At 37.2% G+C, this 25686-nt stretch overlaps 1 pseudogene; it reads right to left on the reverse strand.

Moving 5' to 3' along the window:
• Positions 1–62: 62 nt before the first annotated feature.
• Positions 63–24889, reverse strand: LOC140235795 (uncharacterized; annotated as a pseudogene).
• Between the last annotated feature and the right edge of the window lie 797 nt (positions 24890–25686).

The following is a 25686-nucleotide window of genomic DNA, read 5'->3' on the forward strand; positions in this document are numbered from 1 at the left end:
TAGAGGTGAATATGTAGATTCTGAAACGAGAGGTACGTGAAAAGGAAACATCCCAATTGACTTTACTCGTCGCCGCAAGGACAGAGAAACGACTGAGGTGTCCGGACCCATCTGCAGCAGTACCTCAAATGTACCCAGTGGCTGCACCTGTCGCATATAACCCAAATATACTCTACTTCTGTCTACCTGCTTTGGGATGTTTGTTTTGCAAACACGACAGGGGGCTGATGAGTCACCTCTACATTCGGCGTCATCTTCTTTTTCGTGTGAAGTCTTCGTTAGACGTCTTCCTAGCCTTTCTGACTTTTGCCTGTCTTCATGCCCAATTTGCCGGGAATTTTCGATTCCATGTCGCGTGCGCCTCCATTTTCTTGCCTTTCTTGACGTATATGTTCTTCCTGGTAACTACTGGTGTAACACCAGGCGGTCTGCAGCCACCGGAGAGTCGTGTCTTATACGTTTCCTCGACATTGCATTCTGTCGGACCATCGCGGCTGTCTTCTCCGCTGATATGAAGAATTTTCAGGAAGGTCTCCGTCTTTGTGAGAGCGACGCCAGGCTGCTGGAAGCTACAATTCCGTGTTTTTTGTTTTTTTTAGTTTTTTTTTTTTAGTTTTTTTTTTCATTCGTGACCAGACACGGTATTTATAGCCAACTGGGATGTGCTTGGAATTTTTATTTTGAATTTCATTATGTGATTTCACTGCCTTAAACACCTGAGAAATGCTAACCTCTGAAGACTTATACGGGTACATGTAACACGTGATAGAATTGTCCACAATGGTATCTCTCATCACAGTGCGGGAAGGGGCGTTAGGTACATCCAGTCTTTGCGACATTGTGGAGGATGCAGCAAGCCATAATGATTTACTCTGCCCTTTTTTGTGTGTCATGAAGTCCGTAGCCAAGAGGCAACGAAAGCGGTTCTTTAACTGACCGTTGATCTGTTCAATTGCAACTCGTGTGCAGCTATGTGACCAGCATTAAGCTAATGAGAATTTGTGCATTCCTTGTCATAATTCATATTACAGTAACATTAACCAGCCCTGATATATTACAAATCTGGTTTTGTAAAAGAAAAAAAAAAGTAATAACAATAATAAAAATAAATAATCATTATTAAACAGGAATGTGTAATAGTTTACAAGAGAAGGCAAATCTGGCTTCTCTTTAGATTAAATAAGAAATCTGATTTCGTGAGAAAAAAAAATAACGACATAAATAAACATTAAACAGGAATAATGTAATAGTTAACAAAAGTAGGCAAATTTTGATTCTCTTTTCAATCCAAAAATCTGCATTGTGTTACAGTTGTCGCAGTATATATAATTTTGACGTATCATAGAAATGTGTGAAAAAATACTCTTTTGACAAATCAAACTTCATATCTAACATGACAATTTCGGTTGAAAATATTTTGTTTGACATGAAATGTCATCAGACATTACGTGTCATAACGTCCCTATGCCTCTGACGTGGGATTCGTGAAGGGAGTTAGCAGCCAGTGATGGAGAGTATAGCCGGAGTCCCCCAAAAGAATGCCATTCAATCTTCCTGTCTCAGAATTATGGGCAATGCTACTCCTCTACATGAGAATGAGAAGAATGTCAATTTTTGAGAGTCATGATCTTATTTGTGGTTCTATGTATTTGATTTTGTGGATAATGTGACGCATTCAGAAACTGGGTAAAGACATTAAAAGTGAATCATTTTGAATTTTTATCTCAGCTTAAATCCTTGATCGAATGGTGCATGGTAAACAGTGTAAAATGTCAGGTACATATAACTCAAAATCCTCTTATTCTGAGAATGACATACAACTGAATATACATCAAAATGTGCACTATTAAACATTAACAAAAGAACATCTAGTGCAATAAAACATCATTTCAGGAAACGTGTACCAATGAATGTACATATTTACAAACTTCATAATAATTTGAATAATAGGAAAAGTATATCTGATCATCTCTTGTGAAAAGAGATCATGTTTTTATCTCAAAATTGTAGAAGAAAAAAGAAAACTCTCTCTCAGTACTTAACTTTCATGAGTACTCTCAGGCCAACGAGCAGAAACATTCGTTATCAGGAATCCAGCATCACAGATGAGCTGCACGTTGATGCTGTGGCAGCCTTTTCTGTTTACGTACACATTGTACACATGCTCTGCTGCTCGTCCAAGCTGCACGCCGTGTATACGAATGTGGGTGCAATCTACTGCACTGGTCACTTGAGGAAATCCTGCGATCTCATAGAATCTCGCCTGAGTCTCCCTCACCTCTGCTACCATTCTTGGGAATTGAATGTGCTGTATTTGTAATGAAAATGGGACAGATAGAAACTCGTATATGAAATATATCGTCGCGAGCATTACGAAAGGGCATGTGAAACGCGAGCGCGCGATGGATTCCGAGATAACAGCATTTCAAGATTTCGAAAGGATCCGGGCTCACCTTTTTATATCATATGCTCTATGAAATTGATTTCAATTACGTGTGTGACACAAGTAGGATTAATATTTGCAGAAGATATATGGATTTTGTAATGAGACACTCTTGAATTGGAGTGACGTTTCGTAAATTTGCTCAGTATGTGGGTTTCTATACTGCCATGTACACATACTTATCAGGAGTGCATATATAGGGCATGCATTAAGAGTTAAACATGTTCAGTGACAGGATATTGTTTGATCTATACATGTTTATCGAAAGATGCATTTTTACTGTTGAGGAAGCACAGTTTTTATTTGCAAATGTGTTTCACTGTACTTAAAAAAAAAAAAATCTCTCACAATGATGTGATGTGATCTGTAAATATTACAATATCTGTGTTAACAATTTGCTTATATGTTTTTCAAATATGAAACCTCATCCATGTAATACAGATGTGGGCAAGGGTTGCTAACTAACACTTGTAGGATTTTGCAAATCATTTGCAAACGTAAACAAAAAGCTGCTGAGCAGTATTTCACTAAGTTTGGCATGTTTACCTGTCATGATAAAAAAAGAAAACATCTAACAAATGTAACCATTTTCAAATAACTTGCACATCTGTAACCTTTGGGAAAAATAGATGCCCATTACATGAATATTAAGTGAAAGTTCATGAATCATTAACTATAGTCACTTTAACATAGATACAGTGACTTCAAAGTACAATGGACTCCATTTTAGTTCAGCGCAGAAACCCTGTACTTTGTATAACACACATTTAGTTGGAATAGACATGAAATTTAGTTGAATAGATAGTACACAATTATACGTACAGAACATCCTGTACCAAAATGTACATTGACATTCAAATGAGGCCAACTCCAACATTTTTTTTTATTCAATTACTTCCATGTACAAAAACTGTTGATACATAATTTTTGAGAATAAAATAGTAAAAGATGCAATGAATGTAACAAGGCACAAATACCAGTTACCACTGTTATTCAAGATATTGCTCTCAAGATAATGCGATGTAGTAGAGTAAATTACCACCACAAAATCCATTCTTAAAAAAAAAGTATCTTCCAAAAATATTTAAGTAACAATCGTATTTTGTAAAATCTTGCACACACATATGGCATGATGTCAGTAATAGAAATGATGATATGGATGATTCTGATAATACTAATAACATCACTAACGACGGGGTCTTAATATACAAAAGTCTTTTCAATGGTGAACACTGCTGTGCTTGAGAGTAATTGTAGCCTTTCACCTACTTAGACACGTGGCTGAAGGAAAAAAAAAAACTTTTTCATTCTGATTGTGATTTTTCCCTGCAACATTTGTGTTATTTTCGAAATTGTCCAAATGCTAGCCTTAAGGAAAGCTGTGACAGCTTATTGCAATTACAATATTCACCCTGGAATATATTTCTTTGCATGTCTTGATCGTGATGAAACATCTTGATACATTATATTCATATTCATAATAAAATTGAAAACCAAATCAGCCGTGTTTTTTGACAAGCACTAATAACATGAAAGCTTCAGAAATTGGATTTTACATAAAAACAGAAAATGGAAGCCCAGAGGCTGAAATAGATTCAGTTTTCAAACTATAGATAAAAATCACAGTGCTTCAAAATACAAAGTTGTCTACAATGAACATATTCACAAACTGTACATAAAATCATATATATATATATATATATATATATATATCTAAACTAAAAAAAAAATACATTCATACATACACAACAACAGAGAGAAAAAAAAACTACTCAATCCTCAGTGTCACTATTAACACTTTAGAACACTGGATTATAAATAAAAACACCTTCATATGAGAGAAAAAAAAATAAATGAATAAATAAGCAAAAATCGTCACTTTATGTTAACAACAGTGGATAATACAGAACACCTTAATCTGAGAAAAAAGAATGTTCCTTTAATTTTTTTAAGTTAAAATAAAGAAAGTTTGTGCATAATATATATTTTTAAAGATTATGTTCATTCATTTCTTTTTTACGAAAATGAAAATGGACAGTTTTTGCAGGCAAGGGCACTGACATGGCACCAGGGAGGGGTACTTTAATTTATTCATTCATTTATTTATTTATTTTATTTGTATTATTTTATTTTATTATTTTTTTTGGACAGGAATATGTCTCTTAGGCCTGGACCTTGAACCCCTAGGAGCAAATTTTTAGATAATTGACGGGTAACCATGTCCAAGTATTTCTTACAAAATTTTCTGAATAATGGGCACCCTCACAAAATCTTGGATCTGCCGCTGCTGCCCTTATCTACAATCTACGTGTGTACAGGTATGACCAAAAAAAAAAAAAAAATAATGAAATAAAAAAATATCGAAAATACATACATCATACACACTGTTATACATTGATGAAAGTAATGAACAGATTAACGAATACAAAAAAAAACAAAAACGAAGATATGACAACATAACGATTACCGTTATTACGTTTGATAGGCTTCCATATTCGAGGCACAAGGATAATGCATACGTCATACTTGCACGAGGCAAATGAAAATTCGTGCATTCCTTAACATAATTCATATTACCGTAACATTAACCAGTCCTGATGACATAAATTACAAATCTGATTTTTTTTTAAATAAATAAACATTAAACAGGAATGGTATAATAGTTTACAAGAGTAGGCAAATCTTGCTTCTCTTTAGATTAAATTAGAGATCTGATAAAAAAACCCAAATTGAATTAACATTATTAAACAGGAATTGTGTAATGGTTTACAAGAGAAGGCAAATCTTCTCTTTAGATTGAATTTGAAATCTGATTTTGTAAAAAAAAAAAAATAGCTAAATAAATTAACATTACTGCTCATGAATTGTGTAATAGTTTACAAGAGTAGACAAACCTTGCTTCTCTTCTCAATCCAAAATCTGCATTATTTTACAGTTGTCTGAGGTATGAAAATGTGTGGGGAAAAAATCACCCTTCTAGGCAAAGCAAACTGCATGTCTAACATAACAATTTCTGTGGAAAACATTTTGTTTGACATGAAATATCATCGGACATTACGTGTCGTAACGTTTCTGTGCCTCTGACGTGGGATTCGGGAAGGGAGTTTATAGCAGCCAGTGATGGAGAGTATAGCCGGAGTCCCTTATAAAGAGGATGCCATTCAATCTTCCTGTCTCAAAATTGTGGGCAATGCTGCTGTTCTATATGAAAATGAGAAGAATGTTTTAAGTATAAGATTATATTTTACCACTTATGAAAATTAGATTTTTGTTTTGAAAGTCATGACCTCAGTTGTGATTCTATGTATTTGATTTTGTGGATAATGTGAAGCATTTGGAAACTGGGTAAAGAGATTGGACGCAAATAATTTTGAATCTTTATCTCAGCTTAGATCCTTGATCGAATGATGCATAGTAGTAAACAGTGTGAAATGTCAGGTTCATGTAACTCAATATCCTCTTATTCTGAGAATGACACATAGCTTGATATGCATCAAAATGTGCTCTAACATAAAAAAGAACATCAACTGCAATAAAACATTTCAAGAAACGTGTACCACTGAATGTACATATTCACAAATTTCATAATTGAATAACAGGAAAAGTTATCTCATCATCTCTTATGAAATGAGATCATGTTTTTATCTCAAAATTGTAGAAGGAAACGAAAAATCACTCTCAGTAGTCTACTTTCACGAACACTCCCAGGCCAACGAGCAGACACATTCGATATTAGGAATCCAGCATCACAGATGAGTTGCACATTGATGCTGTGGAAGCCTTTTCTGTCTACGTACACATGCTCAGCTCGTCCCAAAAAAAAAAAATAAAAATAAATAAATAAATATTTACATTTCATTTTATTAAAACATGTTTATTCAGGTCTTGAGATAAAACGTACAAACAAAATGTAATTATTACAATGAATTTTCATCAGTATAAAAATGAGTGGAAGGATTCGGTGGTTGATATGATGAAGCTGGTTATTGTTCGTTGAGATAGTAGATGTTATGTGATGGTAGATTTTGGGCTGACACTGGGTGACGATGCCGAGGCCGTGATGTAGTTGGCGGGTGTAGTGAAGATGTTTGGGAATGTTTGACCTGTGCTGAAATGATTGGGGAAGATGCGACGTTGTAGTGAAGGCATCACTACGGGGGATGACAAATAGAGCTTCGACGGCATGTTGGACTTTCTTCAATTCCATTGGAAGCTGGTCTATTCTCGTTGATTGATGCATTTGCAGGGCATACAAATCCATTCATTCTCGTTACACTGTAGATCGCAAAGCTAGCATTGATTCCGCGGAGCTCCATTGTCATCACTTTGATTGACTACAGGCCCTTGTACTTCACTGCTGATAGTCTGGGTCGTGCCATGTACAGAGAAGTCGGTAACTGTGAGAGGGAAGTTAATGTAGTTTGAGATGATCTCAGTTCCCTGGTCTTCCCAAGAGTGATAGCTCGGAATGTCTCAGCACTGTGTGATGTTTTGAACTGTATGACCCTCTTTTTCTCCTGGCATATCTGCCTGAACTGTGTCCAGTCCAACCCACACTCCTCATCACAGTGTCTGTGCTTAAAGATACCAAAAGCTGTGCTGTAAGATTTCCAGTCCGTGACAATACTAGTCTGGATGTGCTTGACCTCGTAAGGTCTAGGATCACGCCTTGCTTCAGTGATGGCTAGAGCAAGCTGGCAAGGATGGAAGATTTCTTCCCTTTTGGGCACTCTGCATTCAATGTCTGCATTCAATGGCCGAATGCATGTTGTCCCCTTCTGACTGGCTATGATTGGTGTCAAAAAAATGTAGGGTGATTTTCTGTACACTTTTGGATTGTGATAGGATTCCCTAAAACATTCCAGCTACGATAGAGTTCTTATTTTGTCCCGCCCATCTATCAGAAAAGAGGTCAACACTTTCAACGCCATCGCCATCACATCGAGAAAGAATATCTTACACATATGAAGATATCTCACATGCCTCTCACTTTGTAATGCTCTCATTGCACAGATAGCATATCCCATCGTGTGATGCTAGGTCATAAACAGTAAAACTATAGCAAGGAAGCCTATACGTTTGTAAAACAGCTCACCCCGATTTGACTTTGGCAAGTAGATGTTCTGCTGCAAGTCAAATACAGCACTAACACTAGAGGCATTAGACATGACATTTCTCTTGCACTCTTCCTTCTTTTGCCTGAATGCAGTTATATCAGTTCTTTGCTGTTCATATCTTTTCCTCAAGCTTACCTTTTCTGACTCCCCAGCTTTTTCGTACGCTTCGCAGAGACCAAATTTGTTTGTATGTTTTGTTTTGTTTTTTTTTTTCTGGGGGGGGGGGCTGTGGACCTTGATTTTCTGTTTTTTCATTACCATGATATACAGTGAGTAAGAGCTTACTCCGGAGTTTTGCAAGTCAAACATCGTGTTTTATGTTTTGTTTTGTTTTGTTTTGTTGTTTTTTTTGGTCAGGTTACTGGACAAGTATTTGCACTTTGTACTTGATCTGCTGTAGTGCGAATCTACACAGGGGAATGGTTTAAGATGCTCAACTATGCGCTCCCGCTTCAGTGGTGTAGGATTTTGGCAGCCACCCCTTTTCCGCAACCAATGAGACCATGGCTTCTAAGCTTCCTGCCTACAACAAAGCGAATCTGTCGGTCTGTATTTTGAAACATCGTTTTGCACATAGGTTTCAACTTCCCATCAACATCTGGAAGCAAGTATGTGATGCGATTGCTAGTCTTTCCACCATTAGATCTTAATTTGGTGACATTCATGTGCTGGGCCAACCACTTTCTTTGTAGTTGTAGGTTGCCAGCTCATAATACTTCTGCTTTAGAGATGCTCTGTCAACTTCGGTAATTTCTTGACATTCTAGACCTGTATGACATTTTGCGGAATTGCATCTTGGCTTGTTGATATACTTTTTGCTCTCAAAGTGTTGGACGCACAAGAGGGCTTTGCATCGATAGCATGCTGCAAAAAATTCTCCTTGCAGGAAAACTGTCACATGTTTTCTCAACAAATTGTGTTTTTTGAGCAGCTGGTTGCAAGTCGATTTCTAAATAGAGACAAGCATGCAAATTAGACATGGTCAACACATGTACAACACTACAACTTGCATACCACACTGCTACTGCACAAACCTGTGTTTTTTGAGCAGCTGGTTGCAAGTCGATTTCTAAATAGAGACAAGCATGCAAATCAGACATGGTCAACACGTGTACAACATTACAACTTGCATACCACACTGCTACTGCACAAGTTTGTTTTCTCGCTGCTTGATATTCCAATGCTACAAAAAAAAAGTCACTTTTGATCATGACGTAAGAAAAGAAACATGCCTGTTCAAGTATTGCCGTTGATTAACCATTATTCATTTTATAACTGCCCTTCCCTAATTGAAAAGCAAGCTTTCAAATATGTACAAACACTACAGATGTTGAAAAATAAGTAATTGAGATCAATCTTCTTGTCTTTTATAGCTAATATGCATAATTGAAATATAATTTCATTCTGTAATTATCCATCTTAGATGGTTTATCCTTAACGACCTAAGTAGGTCAAAATGTTCTTTCCGGGTCACATTGATCCCGATAGATAAGGGTGAGATATTTTTTATTTTTTTTATTTTTTTAGGTAAAACCATATTCTGAAAGAGCAGACTTTAAGCTTTAAAATGATGTATAACTCAAATCAAATGGACTCTCCTAACCTATCTAAAGATGGGAAAGAAAGCACAAACTCAGGAAAAGTCTGAACTGAGAAAAGAGGCTCTGAAGTACAGTGTCTATTCAAGCGCTTAATCGTTACCAAACCGTGCTGGCTGTGCGATGAATGGGACAAAAAAAAAAAAAAACAGGAAGTAAACCACCAGAGTAACAACAATGAAGGGATTATCAGATTAAACTGAAATTAAGCATGCCTCATTAACACATTCCGTCCATGATTAATGCCAACTTTCAAAGCAGTAGCACTATCCTTTCGAGAGTTGAAAGTGAAGAGTGTGGACAAGGTTTTTCAGAAATGAAAAAGGGATTCTAAAGGCACACCTAATCACACTATTCTACCAAAAATGTTCGAGATAAACTGCTTAAAAAAACACACTTTCCTGCCCGTTTTATGACACCAAATTTTAGCATAATGTAAAAGAAGACCCGCTCTTTCAGAAAATATGAAAAAGTCATGTTCGGCTAGGTTGACCCATTTCACTTATTTTCAGTCCTCACGCAAAATCAGTGTGTGCGACTTTATGTTCGTTTTGAGGTGCACGGTCACATATTATTCTTTTTTTATATATAAAAATTCAAAATGATAAAACACGGATAATCTGAAGTGTTTTCACATGCAATCTCATTATAGAAATAGTAAAGTCCTGGTTTTTATCATCTTAATATACCCACGGGTCTGCTTGATGTGGTTCCTCAGGAATTCCATGTTTGTTTCTAGTAGTGAGCAAAGTCTCAGCCGTTCCGTCTCCGCTTTTCCCTTTAGCGGGCCTGATCAGCCTGCTGTACGTCGTTCTGAGGGAATTCATCTTCACTGAAACTTGTTTCTCTGAGATAGAATGGAAAGATTGTAACTTAAATGTTAAAGCAAGGTATTTTTTTTTTTAAATAGATGTAGATGCTATAAATTCCACTTTATTGAATATTTTACTATATACCTGACCATGGCTGTGGGGAAGTACGCTTCTCACGAGCTTTTCATAGAAGAGAATTTACAAAAACTATTAATCCAAATTATAGAATATACCTAATGTCCTATACATACAATATTCAACAAAATACCCAATACATTGCACATTTATGGCTTAGGTATATACAATTTCCATGTAAAATATAGATTGTGTTAATTGGTGGATATATTATTCAAAAATGTTTCCAAATAAAGTTATTAAAAACTTTGCAGTGCAGCTATAGCCTATTGGTGATACTGATAAAAACATAGCTTCCATGACGTCTTAAAATAGTTTGTTACCTGAATCACCATTCGTTCGTTCGTATTTTATTTTGCTTCTCAATCAAATCAAATAAAAAATGAATAACATCAATGTGACAAATTCAAACCAAACATAACCAAATGACAAAAGAGCAATACAATGTACAAAACAAAAGTGCAGTTGATTCTACATGCATAACAGAAATCTTTGTAAAACATTGATTGTTACATATAATACAAATAAGGCAGTACATAGGGAAGCAGGAGACCGTCAGCATAACATAGCTTGACTGGGCTGATGGCCTCATTGGGAAATATAACTCTGGTTTGCCTCTCACTGAAAGTACAGGTTTTTTTTTTTTTTTGTTATTGTACGTTACAAAAGTATGCTTGATAGGGAAAGAGATGTGAGTGAGTGCTGTGCGAGTGCAATAGGTGACTTAAATGTTTGTGTTGAGGCCATTTATGATATATATTATTCTTCAGTATATCAGTACAATAGTACTAGCGATTTCAAACCTAAACATAAACAAAATCATATCAAATTATTATACATTATAATACTAAATATATTGAGTTAACATATATTTCTTTAAAGCTAGCTTTAAAAGGTGATACACGTATTATCTATCCTTGCAACCTTGCTTGTAGTAAATCTGTCATCTAAGCCTCGTAAGCCATCTCCTCGACCCTGAATACTCGATTACTTTAGGCACCTTGGGAAAATTATTGATTTTTTTTTACGTTATAAGTATGGATCTGTCATATCCTGTTAAATGATTATAGATATATCAAAAAAAAAAAAAAAAAACGCAGTTAAACTCTTCTTTTGGTGGAAATTTTGAACACGAAAATATAATATCAATTCTACATACATAATATTAATATGTAAACATATCTAAACGCTTGGAGGTTAAATAATAACTCAAAAAGTCCGGAGCTAATTTTGTTTGAAATTTGCACATCACACAGCTGAATAGTGTTCAGTTTGGTTGGATATGGTTTGAATGCATGGTTGCAAAATCTTTGTTCATTATTTTGTAATCGTTCACTTGAAAAATAATTATAGCTTTTTAAAAGATAAGGGGAATCTTTACATTTCTTGGGAGGTCAGTGTTTTGCAGTATTATACTAAGGGAAAGGGTTATCCTTTTAAAATGAATCACACTGGTTCAGAGTGACATAAGCCATAGGGAAAGTTGTAATCTCCTGTTATCCTACAACAAAGGAAATGATTAAAAAAGAGAAAATAATTCTGTGTTATTCACACTGTGTTGACCACCTTGGAATTAAAAGTATCTACATAGAGTATGTATGTTTAATACCACCAAAGTTGAATGCCTAATTGAAAATCAAGTGATGGATTATGCAGTAATAAACAATAATAATATTTATGCTACTTAATGATCGGCAACAAAACAACAATATGCTTATTAACCAACAGAGGCATGAATGTATTTTTAAAACTTTGCTAAATACCGTTTGCTCTTGAGTTTCATTTGCAATGTGCTGTGTCATGTGTGTCGGTCATTAAAGGGAAGATGCTTCAAAATTTATCCTTGACGTATGAAATAAAGTCACATATGTATATAATTATCTTGCATAAATAAATTAATGAATTAGTCAATAAATGAATTCATCAGGACAATAATGAACAAAATTAGTCCGTTTTATCAGGGGCAATTGAAAACACACACACACACACACACATACAAAATCAATCCTCAAAGTTGGAAGCACAACTTCAAACCATCGACACTAACTTGCCATTTTCTGTTTCTCTCCTGATTTCTTTTCTTTTGTTCTGGCTCTGTTTTTTTTCTTGGTTTTCCTTCCTTCCCTCTCCTTTCCCCTCGTCTTGTTTCCCGCCTCCTCTTCTACCTTGCGCCTCTTCTCTGTTATCTGGCGAAAATATTCATCGCTTGATATCGCATCATATCTGATGGCTGCCCTCTTCGGGTTGTAAATCACTCGCGGCAATTGTAAGAGTTTATTGAAGGCGAAAAATGTTCATTCTCCTGGGATTCATGCCCTGTCGTCGGAAAGAACGTGGGGCATGGAAAATCTGTTTTCCGATGCCACAGAGACTTGGGGTGACGGACATCTGTTCCCAATGTCACAGAGACTGGGCCGTCACGGGTATCTATTTTCGATGTCGCAGAGACTGGGGGCTGACGGACACCTATTCCCGATGTCGCAGAGACTGGGCGGAGACAGGCAACTATTCCCGGTGTCTTTGAGATTGTGTGGGGGGGGGGGGGGGTGACGGACATTTATTCCCGATGGGTTTGTGGGTTTGTAGTTTCCTTTGCTAACCACTTTCTTTGGGGTCGGCAGTAAGCTGTTATGTATGTTTGTATACCCCTCATTTGGATGTTATTACATTTTAGTAAACGCTGAAAAATCTTGGTCCAACCCCTTCCCCAGGTGTTTGCTCCATAGAACGGTGCATGATTATTGAGCAGGGGGGGGGGGGGGGCACCCTGTATATAACAGCTCATTGATTCATTTTAGGTTAAAGATAATTGTTTGAACACTACTAACGTTTAATTGCATATATTTAGAAGACTTTGTCTTGAAGGGGAAATTATCCTTACATTAAAAACTTCACCTCTGTTTTTTTTTTTTTTTTTTTTTTCAAAAACCCCTTCGGGAGGAATCAATGAGCCAAGAGACAATCTGCCCCTCTTCATCTGGAGTCAGCACAGTTTATGGTCCTGGCGTGGTGCTGACTGGAGTCAGGCCAAGCAGCTTGTCGTGCAAGGTGGCTCCGGGTATCCCATACTCTTCAGCAGCAGCTGAGAGAATTCTGAGATATCATTCTGTTGCTTTCATCAGTGTTACTGTATCATACACGAGAGCCTTGTAATATCCATGTATTGTTCTTTTGTTTTTTAATGGACAAATATTCCATCCATGCTGAGTGCGAACGAAATAAAAAACCTTATGAGGACTACTGGTGAACAATACAACACCATTTTTCGCGAGTATTCTTCAGTTTTGTTGATGTTATTATCTACATGGAGGTTGCAAGCTTGTTTATTATATTCAGTTAAATCTTGTTAACATGAAGCTGACCATGTAGATGCGCACCGATAAATAAAGGTATAAAAGTGATTTTGCAATTTTCCACTAGGCAATCAATATTTCAGCAGTACAGCCTGTATATATTTGTGAGAAAATAGATTTCACGAAGATAGTACTAAACCCCACCAGAAAACCCTTTATTGACGTTTATATATATGTATGTGATAAAAACCTAAAATGGCAATAGATCTAAAAACGCTTTATCCTGGCGAAGAAAGCGCATGATTTGGAAACAAGACACCAAACAGGTTAGTCATCGCATTCTTCATCAGCGACCAGGATGCGATGTGATGTTAGATATATCTATATATATATATATATATATATATATATATATATATATATAGTGTGTGTGTGTGTACATTTATATCGTTCCACTACAAAATATATGAAAATACTGGCAAAAGGGCGCTATCGCATTTTAACATTTGAGTGTAATTTAAAATAAAGCAAATGAGTTTTAAAAAAAGCAATAATCTATCCAAAGCTGCATAGATTCAAAAGCAATTTTACAAAATGTTATGGTACAGTATTTGCAATTATGATTAGAATTTCTAACTTTCCAGTTAAAATGAAAATAACATGATATTTAACATCCTGATATGATGCAGAGGAAATCAACATGCACAACGCTATATCGGTCAGTCAATTCTACAAATTTGCGATAACGCCCTTCTATGTTCAACAGACGAATATTGATATCCTTTTGTACGTATAAAGGGGTTACAATCTATACAAACCACCCGCTGGAAAAAAAAAAAAAACAAAAAAAAAACAGTGCGAGATACACTTCATATTGGAGGAAGATGTCCGCACTGCCACGGAGTTTGGGTGACGTCGTTTCAACACCTGACTTCTTCTTTTCCTCATGCACTTCATCTCGATACTCTCTCCGGAGATTTTCCATGAGGTTTTCGGTTGAACCTGGCGGTAGGCTCAACTGCTTGCTGATAAAGTCATGGAAATCTTTTACTCTTCCACCACGTCTCATCAGCTTGTACTGTTCGTGCATTGATAGGTACGTGTCAATCACGCAGTGGAGATCACAGGTAGACTCCACTTAGTCCTGGCTTTTCGAGTAGCCATCTGCATGTTCGGTAGGGAAGTGGTGAATAAGAAGAGAACGGTGGGTATAACATTTGGCACTCTTGTAACACGATTCTAACTGCTTATGTAACTCATATTCGATATTCCATAGTTGCAGTTAGAAAGTAGACTTGCATTTTAACTGTGAATTTGTACATGTGTGTATATATTTGTCACAAAATAATTTTCAAAGCAACATGTCCAAAGCAACACGTGAGGCACCTGTCGATGTATACACAGCATAAAGGCTCATAGAGATACAAGTGGTGTCATTCAATTACTATGAAGTTTTGGGGCACAGGCCCTCTTCTATTAGGTAATCATAATGTACGTTAAAAGAATTAGCTATAGGCCCGTGCATCGTAACTTCTTTTGTCTCATATCTTGATATTTAGGAGATAAAAATTACGTTTTGGGGCAAGGAATCTCACTTTCTCAAATATTGATTACTCCACAATAAGGATTTAATGGCTAATGATAAGTGTCTACACTTTAATAGAGTTATCAAAAGATATTCTGATGACATTTCGATCACATTCATGCTGGCCATTATTTAGGCATGCATGTCATCTTATTCGTCATATTAACTGTCAAACGTTCTTTGTTAATGTTATAAACACTGAAACAACTTTTCGAATCTTAAAAACGAAAGATGCAGGTTATGTCAGTGCTTCTTAAAAACAGTTTGATTTGAAATGAAAGCGTAGAGCACAGTAGAGTCTTACAGTATATAGGGTAATGTCCATATACAGATCTAATATTAGGTTTACGTTAAAAATAAGGCTTACAAAACAAAAACAAAACATGATTAAAAGAAATGAAAGAAAAAACTAGAAGTGTAGTAGGATTCAAAAGATGTAGAACATGTACCATACAAACCCCCAAACAAAGACACACACACACAACCTAACTTATAGGCCTACTCTTGATCGTGGCGCCTGCTGCGCCGAAATTAGCTAGCTGTGCGAGTCGAGCGTGAATGTCATTAATAACATGGGAGCTTCATCGATACCTCACAATACAGATATACGCTTACCTTTTGTACGATCACTCCGGTCTGGTTTTTAGGTAAGTTGCGATTGTAATGATGTTATATGATTTTTACTGCTAATATTATTATGAATAAATGTTTGACATAGAAAATGAGAATTTAGTTTCAAGAAGTATTGATCACTATTTACCCAAGTCTCTCGCAGATATATTGAAAAAAAGGTTACTTATTGAAAGATACACATTTCCTTAATATTTTTTTTTTCAAAAGATTAATTTTCCGATTTCTCACCTGCCTGTAGAGAAGATTGAAGCATCTTGTCGCTGCAGGAGCAAGTTGAAGTCCACGAATATGGGCAGTGCTGCCTAGAAGAACAGTAAATGCTCTTCTGTCATGGGATCAACGAAGTAGTTGTGAAGTCTCTTGAAACAAGCCTGACTCTCATCTGTGGAAATAAATATCATTTATAAAAAAAAAAAAATCAATTTTTCAATATATCATTTTCACTGTACTAAGTAAAACTTGGGCAGACTCTATTTAATAGGTTATAGGGCTTGACGTTATCTCTAATTACTGTTAATTACTGTAATTTCCACCTCATTTGATAACTTCTTTAAATCTACTTATTTTGTGCTAATTGTTCACCCGTGGTACTCTTTGAGTTCCACTTTCATGATTCTTTCATAATTTGACTGCAGATATTCCACTGGAATCTTTGTGGAAAATGAAAAAAAAAAAATGATTATGGAGTCATGCAATGAATACAGAAGAATTACTAAAACCAAGTTGTGGATTGTTCTTTTTTTTTCATTTTTCCATTTCTTAAAAGTACTTACTGCTTGATGTGAAGTAGCTTTGCAGTGAAGTGAACAAACGCAGAATGCGGTTCACCGCCTTTTCAAGGCTGAGCCACCTGGTTTGTACATGGTACACAACCTCCGTGTAGGCCGAATCACAGAACTGGCAAAACTAGAATAAAAATAGAATGACTTACACAATTGAATAGTATTACAAATTAGGCCAAGGCCCAAGTCAACTCATTAACTTTTTCTTCGGCGTATCCGAAACCAGCACTGCGGTTTCATTCTTGTTAGTTACGTAACTATACTAAGTCTTAATCAAGATTGTAAATCAGCAAACCTTATGCAGAACCACGTGTATGTAGATCAGAATAGTGCCAATTAAACATTTGTTTAAATGCAGATATGACATGTACTGTCATGACTGTACGGTAGGAACATTGTAGGCTGTACTGTAAGTTGCATTGGTTAAAGTTATTATATGCCTGACCCTCAATTACGATTCATTGCCCAAAGTTCTGAAAATTACCCCTCAGTGAGACATCTGAACTGGCTGCTGCTCAGCACACTAAATGACAATCAAATCCTGTTGATTTATGTTGATGTGTTATAAAGGCCCTATATCCAACTGCTTTACATAAAGTACAAGATAAAATGCACAAATTAAGCACCTTGTTCAAGCTCTATTTTGAATCTTTAAAGTTGAGTCTCAAAAACACTGCTATAGTAAAGTCTCACAAACACTGACATTATGCAGAAGTTCTCAGAATGTCATTTTGTTGCAAATCTCACATGAACTGAAAAGTAACACAAGATAATCAAGCATTTACTTCTGCAATTGTAACTCCCACTTTATGGAATAACTTTCCATTACAAATCAAGAAATCATTATCTTGGACTGTTTTTAATGAAAAACAAAAAAAAACATGATGAATTTGTTCAACACGTTGAGAATGCACTACCTTCTCGTGAAGCAGTCATGACATAAAAAAAAAAATACAATTATCAACCATCATCTTAATTGTTCTTGACTTAAAGCCTATCAGCACATCAAGGTAATGGAGAGTGATACACACTCCGTATTGTAAACTTATGCAACAAAAAAATCCAGATTGAGATATATATATATATAAAAAAAACTTTCTAAGAAGTATAGAAGAGATGATTTCAGGACACAAATATGTGTATCATTAGCACTGGATCAAATAAACTTTGCTGCACACAATTAAGGACACCAGACAGTTATTGAATGTGAAACCTAATCATCCTTTGCGTAAGCCACTTGATTGCAGGCCAGCCACTGTCCCTTGATGCTCCTGAGAAGGATGTCAAGATCATTGGAGAAACCTCGGAGATCACGCTCGCTGTTATTGAGCTGCGCGTGAACACTCTCTCCGCCCTGCTCCCCCATCACTCCAAGAGATGCAACCCTTTTGCGCATCCATGGGACAACACAGTCCTCGAGTAGGTGAAGCTTTGGAGGTATGGTTTCACTTTGAAAGTTGTCACGGAAGAACGCAATATATACTTGGATATCATTCTCTGTTAGAATAGAAAAATGGAAAAAAAAATTATAAGATCTTAGATATTATTGAATACAGAAAGGGCAGTATATTAAAGACCAACCAATATCTCAATTATCTACTATCAAGTTTCATTGTGTTACCAGATTTTACTTTCGTACACTGCATATACTTGTCACTGGAGTGTAGAAGATCATGAGATGATTTCACGACACCAGTATTTGATTTTTTATGATTTAATTTACGTGGCAGGTCTGATCGGATTTTTTTTTTTTTAAGTGAAAATTTGATACCTAATTCATCTATCTCTTGCTTCAGGAAACTGCTTGTCTTAACTCTGATGTGACAGAGGCTGTAGAGGAGGAGTAGAGATTCGTATCACTTGGCCACTCTTTCGGCTTCGGCTATCAACTCCCTAGCTCCATGACAGACTCTTGCTGTGGTTTCAATATCTTCTTGGTCAGTTTACGGTCATTGCTGGGCTGGAAGATATTAGAAATGCTTTATCCTCTAACCACAGTACAACATGAACTTTTGTACATAATGATTATATTGCGTAACTTGCCGTGTTAGTTGGTTAAATAATAGCTTCATTTATGAAAAATAAAATGATATTTATTCCAAATTTTTTTTTGGATAGTCAACGTATTTTTTTTTTATGTTCATAACTGAAGGCATTTGTGTACATGGTTTCCAAGGAATGCTTTCCCATAATATGCCTGCCGATGAATGGTCATTTCATGGAGTGCTTCATCGAGGCTTGCAGTGATTTCTCCTGACCCGCTTTGTTCCTTGGCGGCTTCAACAAGTTGTCATTCTGTAACACAAATAATTTTCATAATCATTAAAGAAAGATATAAGGCATTTGTACAATTGAAGGACAGTTCATTTAAACTGTTTCCAATATGCATAAAAGAACTTGATGTGTACATAATGTGTGTGACATTACCTTATTTTGCTTACCGCCTTCTTTATCTCTGCATCCTTTTCCCGAACAGCTTCTTGAAGAAATGCCACGGGCTGGCTGGTTGACTCATCAGGATACAGAAGGAGAAAGCATGCCAGCTGCTCTCCTGCCAGGTCAGTTCGCTCTGATTCCAGCTCCCGCAGGACTGTCAGCCGGATTGAAGATTTGATGGTGCGGCGATCGAGAGCAATAGTATTTGAGCTCTTGCTTTGTCAGCAAGAACACACCGATACTAGTGGCTGAGATGAGATGTAGGTCGACCGGTCAAGGTTTCTGCTGATTCTTTGGTGTTATTTTTTAGCGCATTTTCTTATATACTATAAATATGGTCTACACCTTTTGCCGCATCAGTGCAGTGGCGAGCTGGGTGGCAGGGTTTAGGATAGCAAGCTCCTGACAGAACGATGATAGGCCATAGACCTATATTTCCGTAGATCTAGATCAAGACCTCTAATGATAATGTATCTACTTGTCCAAGTTAGATGTAGGATTCCAAACAGGAGATAATTATCTTAATACTAGACTTTATCAAGGTATTTTTTTTTCTAGATTACTAGTTTCTACCAGATTCTAATTTGTGTGTTTCTTATGTTTTTGTTTGTTTTTGTTTGTTGTTGTTTTTCTACTCCGGAGGTTTACAAATTTTATAACACTCCTGAATCCTCTTTTTTTTTATCGTTAACAGCTTAATTACGAATATTTACTTACGTCAATAATCAACTAATTATATCATCAAGCTACAACAAGCAACCAATCAGCCAACATGATCATTCAATCAGTCAGTCGTTTTATTCGAAATTCAGTTGCAAGTCTCAGACAGACAGAAAATCATTCTAAATTAAAATAGTAAACATTAAAAAGTTTTCTTGAGTTACTTCCATAGGAATTCTGTATCATCATCAATATGATTTTCTTTGACACGGTAGAATCTTTGCCGAGAAGGCGTTGATACAAAATGGCAATATGATTATGTATCATATCATTTGGATATGCGCAAGTTACATTGCACTTAATTTGTTGACATGCAATTGTCAATATGCTTTGGCCGGAAATGAAATAAAATGAAATGAAATGACATGAAATGTACACATATATACAATACCTTACAATACATACAATACCTTTCCAGGTTTACATCGTCATACAACTATATCACAACAGCTGCAAAAAAAAAAAAAAATGAAAATCCTTTAAACACAATGTTTTTGTAATAAGAGTAGTCACACCATAAAATCGTCAATACTGATATTGATTCCTGCAATATCAATATTTCTGATAACAATCATTCTGCTTGCGATGAGGGTGGTCAAAGCAGTACGTGGAAAAACTTGAAAACAAAATAACAAACTAAGAGCTGTGTGCGATTCTTTCCACATTATTGCAGCAAGGACGTGTATACTCCTTCGGTGCTCGAAGGAGTATACGCGATCTGAGATAAACCCAGTGTCTGCACCTGCCACACTGAACCCAGTCAACGATGAAAATGATTCGGTTGTTTCTCAGTTGTTTGGGTACCTTCTGATTACAAACGCAGCAAGGTTCAGATTCTTCGTCCTCTGCATCATCTGTATCTTCGTCGTCTTCAGACACAAGTTTGCGCTGGGCGTCTCGCTTGTCGTGATGGAAGCCTGATGGGCCAGGGACTTGTGATTGCGTTGTTGTTGTTGGAGTTGGAGTTGGTGACGATGCCGCACGTCGTGACTCAGAGTCGCAGTCGTGATCCTGTGGTTTTTCAGCAGCATTTTCACTGCTAAGACGAAGGATTTTAAGGAAGATGTTCGTCTCCGTTATAGCAACTCCAGCTGCTTGGTGCTTGTACTTCCTTTCTTTCATGTCTCAGCAATTGGCGGGGATGGCCGTCGCTCGGCAAGGAAGGCCTGCGTTGCCGGAAGGATGGGAGTGGGCGGCATCCCTCTCTTGATCTTCGTGCTGCGCCTGAGTACTGATGGGGTTTACCAGACTTGCCGGACCACATATGACGTCAGCATCGATCTCTTCTGGATGAAAATTGCAGATGCCTGTTCTCTTGAAGCCAGCCTGGAGGTTCCCTTTCGCCATAGTCCGGAGGTAGGCCTCTCCGGTGAGGGCACTCAGATTGTAGCGGGTGATCACTCTTCCAGGGTGCTCCCGAAGATAGCGACTGCAGGCTGCGTTATAGTGCGACTTCATTGGGCTGAACACGCCGACATCAAGAGGTTGTAGGAAATGGCTTGTGTGTGCAGGGAGTACAGACAAGATTATGGTGTGCTCCCGTGCAAATCTGATGAGAGGAACTGGGACATAAGAATTGTGGCCATCGTAGATAAGCAGCACATGCTCATCCGTGTTCCTCCTTGTGTCGACGTAGGGGGTGAAATGCTCCTTGAAGAAGTTGTGGAAGATGTCAGCGTTGCTCCAGCCAAACTCACTCTTGTTGAACTTTGTTCCTGGCAAAGATCCTGCCCTAAGAGTGCCGACCGCATTTTTGCCTTTAAAGATGAGGAAAGGAGGAAGGCTGAGGATGGTCAAAGCAGAACGTGGAGACGTGATGGCCTGAGGACGGTGACAGGACTTCCGGGCTACAATTTTCACAGGCTTAGGCGACAAGACTGAGCTCTAACTATATTACAGATCTAACGTTAGTGCGATAATATAATGTCACAATGTAACGTTAGGACCCTTCTAACAACTAGTACATCTAACCTTAGACGGCCCTCCGTAGGCACCCTAACATTAGTTATTTTTGAGGTTCTAACGCAAAGAGATTTTATATAGAGAATAAGTACCAGTAGTCGCCATGCGCGTGCTTACAAATGACGCCTCAAAAATTCGCAACAAGAGGGAGTGCACCCTCACATGCAATTCAGTCTACGTTCAAGTCATGTCTCCTTATATCATATCTGGAGTAATTTTTATTCTTCTTAACAAATTTTGCTTTTGAGAAATGTAACGTGTTTTATTGTCCCCGCCGAACGAGTTCGAGCAGGGGACTATGAAACGGGCTCCGTACGTGTGTGTGTCTGTGCGTCCGTCCGTGCGTCCGTGTGTGCGTCCGTGTGTGATCAAAATGATAGCACTACATGGGAGCTTTGAAACTTCTACACAGAATTTCAGTCGTGACCTTTGACCTTGACCTTTGACCTATATTGTACATTTTGCTACAAAATGCTGCTCCTTCGCCATTTCTAACCCGATTTCGATTCCGTTTGCTTTATGTGATGGCACTAGGTGAGGGCTTCAAAACTTCTACACAGAATTTTGACTTTTGACTTCTTTGACCTTTGACCTTGATATTTGACCTATATTGTACATGTTGCTACAAAATGCTACTCCTTCGCCATTTCTAACCCGATTTCGATTCCGTTTGCTTTATGTGATGGCACTAGGTGAGGGCTTCAAAACTTCTACACAGAATGTTGACCTTTGACCTTTGACCTTGATTTTTGACCTAGCTTGTACATTTTGCTACAAAATGCTACTCCTTCGCCATTTCTAACCCGATTTCGATTCCGTTTGCTTTATGTGATGGCACTAGGTGAGGGCTTCAAAACTTCTACACAGAATTTTGACCTTTGACTTCTTTGACCTTTGACCTTGATTGTTGACTTATATTGCACATTTTGCTACAAAATGCTACTTCCGGCGGGGACATATATTACGCACCGCGTAATTTCTACTTTTCCTTGTTGTTTAGATATTTGTACGATTATTCATAGCATTTTCACTATTTCATAGTGTCTATACTTGTTATTCCAAAAAAAAAAAAAAGGAATTTTAGTGTCGCTAGCAGAATATTGGAGAAATATAACCAATGTGACGTAACTATCGTAGTCTCAGATCTCAAAATACCTTGTACACTTTACTGAAGGACCTATTACTCGTCAATGCATTTGGCATGAAGAATAAACAAATATTACGATGGCAACACTATTTTCTACTCTTTGCCGACGACGCCAGTATCTTTTACTCGAATCAAATCCTCAAGTTTTACTGAAAACCATTAATATACTGAAATCAGTATAGTATCTAGGCGGACTAAGGCAAATAAAGAATCATTGAATTTTATTAAAACAGAATTTATGGTTTTCAGGAATACAATCAACACTTTACTGGGCAAGTTGTTCGTTAATGGAATAGGTTGGATCTGTAAAGTTCTTCGGTCTTTATATTGATTGTAATTTAACATGTAAAGTTAATGTTGATTTTCTGCATTGATTACTACCAAGAAATAAAGCCTATGTGTTATGTTTAAGTCTATAAACGAACAATATAAGAACACTCCAAACACACACACACACACACACACACAAATAAGTTCATATTCCTGAGTGATACCCTGACTTCTACAATAACTAAATGAAAATATCGTCAAAACGAAGTGTATAAAAAATTCGACATCGAAAGTCTAGATATCTAATTCATAATACTCAAGGTAGGTGCTTGTCCGTGGTCTGAATTATATCATACACGCCGCTTCTGGGCTTGATGAGGCTTCCTCTGTTTTTCCTCATCGTTAAGGAGTCAACAGTGAGAGCTGATCCATCATTCTGTGCAGAGCGGCACAACACTGTCTGCATTTGCAGGATTTTGTCACTCGCCTTGAGACATATTCTGACATATAATGCAGGACATGGTCATTGTATTCACTTGGGTGCTCAAGTAGATCTGCAAACGTCTTTAAATCTTTGGCAGCTAGAATGCAAGATGACGAAGGCAAACTTTGAAATACGGCATTAACCGTCTGTTCAAAATAGCATTTGGTTTCTTCAGCTGATCTTACTTCGCTCTTCAACAGGATAGCCCTCAATGACAACTGGAATTGCATATATACAGTTAAGATTATTATTCCTTCCATTGCGTCTTCTCATTCGACAGAAAAATGTCTCTTAGTGGTCCTGAGACATACAGTAGGTCAGTCCAAATTTGAATGGATTCTTACAGTTGAGAAGTCCGAAATAGATTTGAAGCACTGTCGTGATGGTTATCGGTGATCCAACTCATGCTGTCTTGCGTTTGCCAAAGCAGAGCTTTGCTCCCGATGCATCTCGAAAATCGTGAATGTATTGGGATGTTTCTGTCATCCACTGCTTCCTTTCTGAAATGTTCCTCACTGTCATAGGGCTTTTATGCCCATGGCTGACGAATGACTTCGAGTTCAGGAAGTCGAAAAGTCGGTTCGTCCTCCGAATGAATGCACCTGGAATAAATGTAGCCTGGTTTGCGTACGATCCATCACCCACCACACCATGTACATCAAATCCGGCCTCTGTCAAAACACAAATAAGCTGTTTGATTATTTCGGCCTGAATAGCCCAACTCAGATGATTTGTGATGAAATACGCCACTGGGAATTTCCAATGCATTTTAAGACCTAAACAGCTATATAAATACAATAGCCCGTTCATCTCCGTCTGCAAGCTTGAAATTGCCGCAATCCACGAACCCAGCATACCCTGACGACGTAAAATCATATACTACCTCCTTCTTAATTGACATTGCGTCCACCATTAGAACGCAGTGTTTTGCGCCTTTGTTTCATGAACCATTTCCTTTAGGTGTTTCACAACATCCATCAAAATTCCAGGTCTGTAGTCTATACTTGTACACCATCGACGTATGGTAGCGGGATTAGGGAGGTTGAGGAACCGGTGCAAAAATTCATAGGCTTGAGCACTGTAAAAGTGCAAAGTTACTGCAAATTGCTTCAGTTCGTAAGAGTACCTGAAGCCATGTGAGTCTCTGTTTAGACAGTTAACCTCATTTTTGATGAGAACTAGTGTCCTTTCATGGAAGTTTTGTTTCAGATATTCATATTGAACTTGGGTTAACATGGATTCATCTTTTACCCTCTAAAAAACAAACAGAAAAAAAAATGCTCTTTTCTCGTAGAAATACCCTTTTCTTTGTTGCTCGCAACTCCATCCGTACTCGTTTCAAGCTATAATTTTGCAATTTTCTTCTAGCATTTCGGTAGTGAAGTAATAGTTGTGATCTCGGATGTGCTCCATTGGATTTTTTTTTTTTTTTTTTTTTTTACTCTGCGGAGATCAAACTGGCTCGTCGTCATTCTCTCGATCTCTGCACCTCTTTAGAAGACATCTTTCTTCTTCTTGATATTATTGGAAGAGTTGCAGTTGCATTAAAGAGGCATGCATCTTGTTGTTTTCTTCTGGTACGTATGATCCACGAGAGCTTGCGGGGGTGTACAAGAAGAGACAGATATAAGCTTGGCCGGGAGATGACTTGATGGAATGGCTCCACGCGTTAGATGGTAATTGTCTTCTGTTGTTCCGTTGTGTTTTTGTGGATGCATGCCTGACATAGAAAACGCGAAAATGGGCAAATGAAATTTAACATTGATTACAAATGCCCAGCGACATCATGTTGCTCAAAGAGAAATTGTCAGTCAATAATTGTTTGCCTCTTCATTTCTATTTATAGAATATAAACATGCATATCTGCAATTGATGAACACTATATCGGTCAAATTTGATGAGAATGAATAAATATGAGACTTTCTCAAGAGAAGTGAAAGAAGATAGATTTGAAAGATATTCTGCGAACTTTACACTGTGTATCGTAACCAAGATAATGCAACTTTCGCCATCGTCAAAATGGGTGCTGCTTGCATAGCATAGTAAACCTATTAGAACCAGCACGACCGTCGTGTGCCAAAACAGTTTTACATGCACATTTCTGAAAGTACTAATGACAATGGGGTTTTATTTATGTTGTCATTTTTTTAACATAATTCATAATGCCCAAGGCGGTTCTTTCTCCATCATACCTTTAGAAAGAAAGAACGTTGGCAAATGGATGAATTAGAAACTTCATACAAAACCTGTTTAGTTACTCACAGTAGCT

This window comes from Diadema setosum, chromosome 12 (genome assembly GCF_964275005.1).
Source record: "Diadema setosum chromosome 12, eeDiaSeto1, whole genome shotgun sequence".
In the NCBI taxonomy this organism is placed as follows: Eukaryota; Metazoa; Echinodermata; class Echinoidea; order Diadematoida; family Diadematidae; genus Diadema; species Diadema setosum.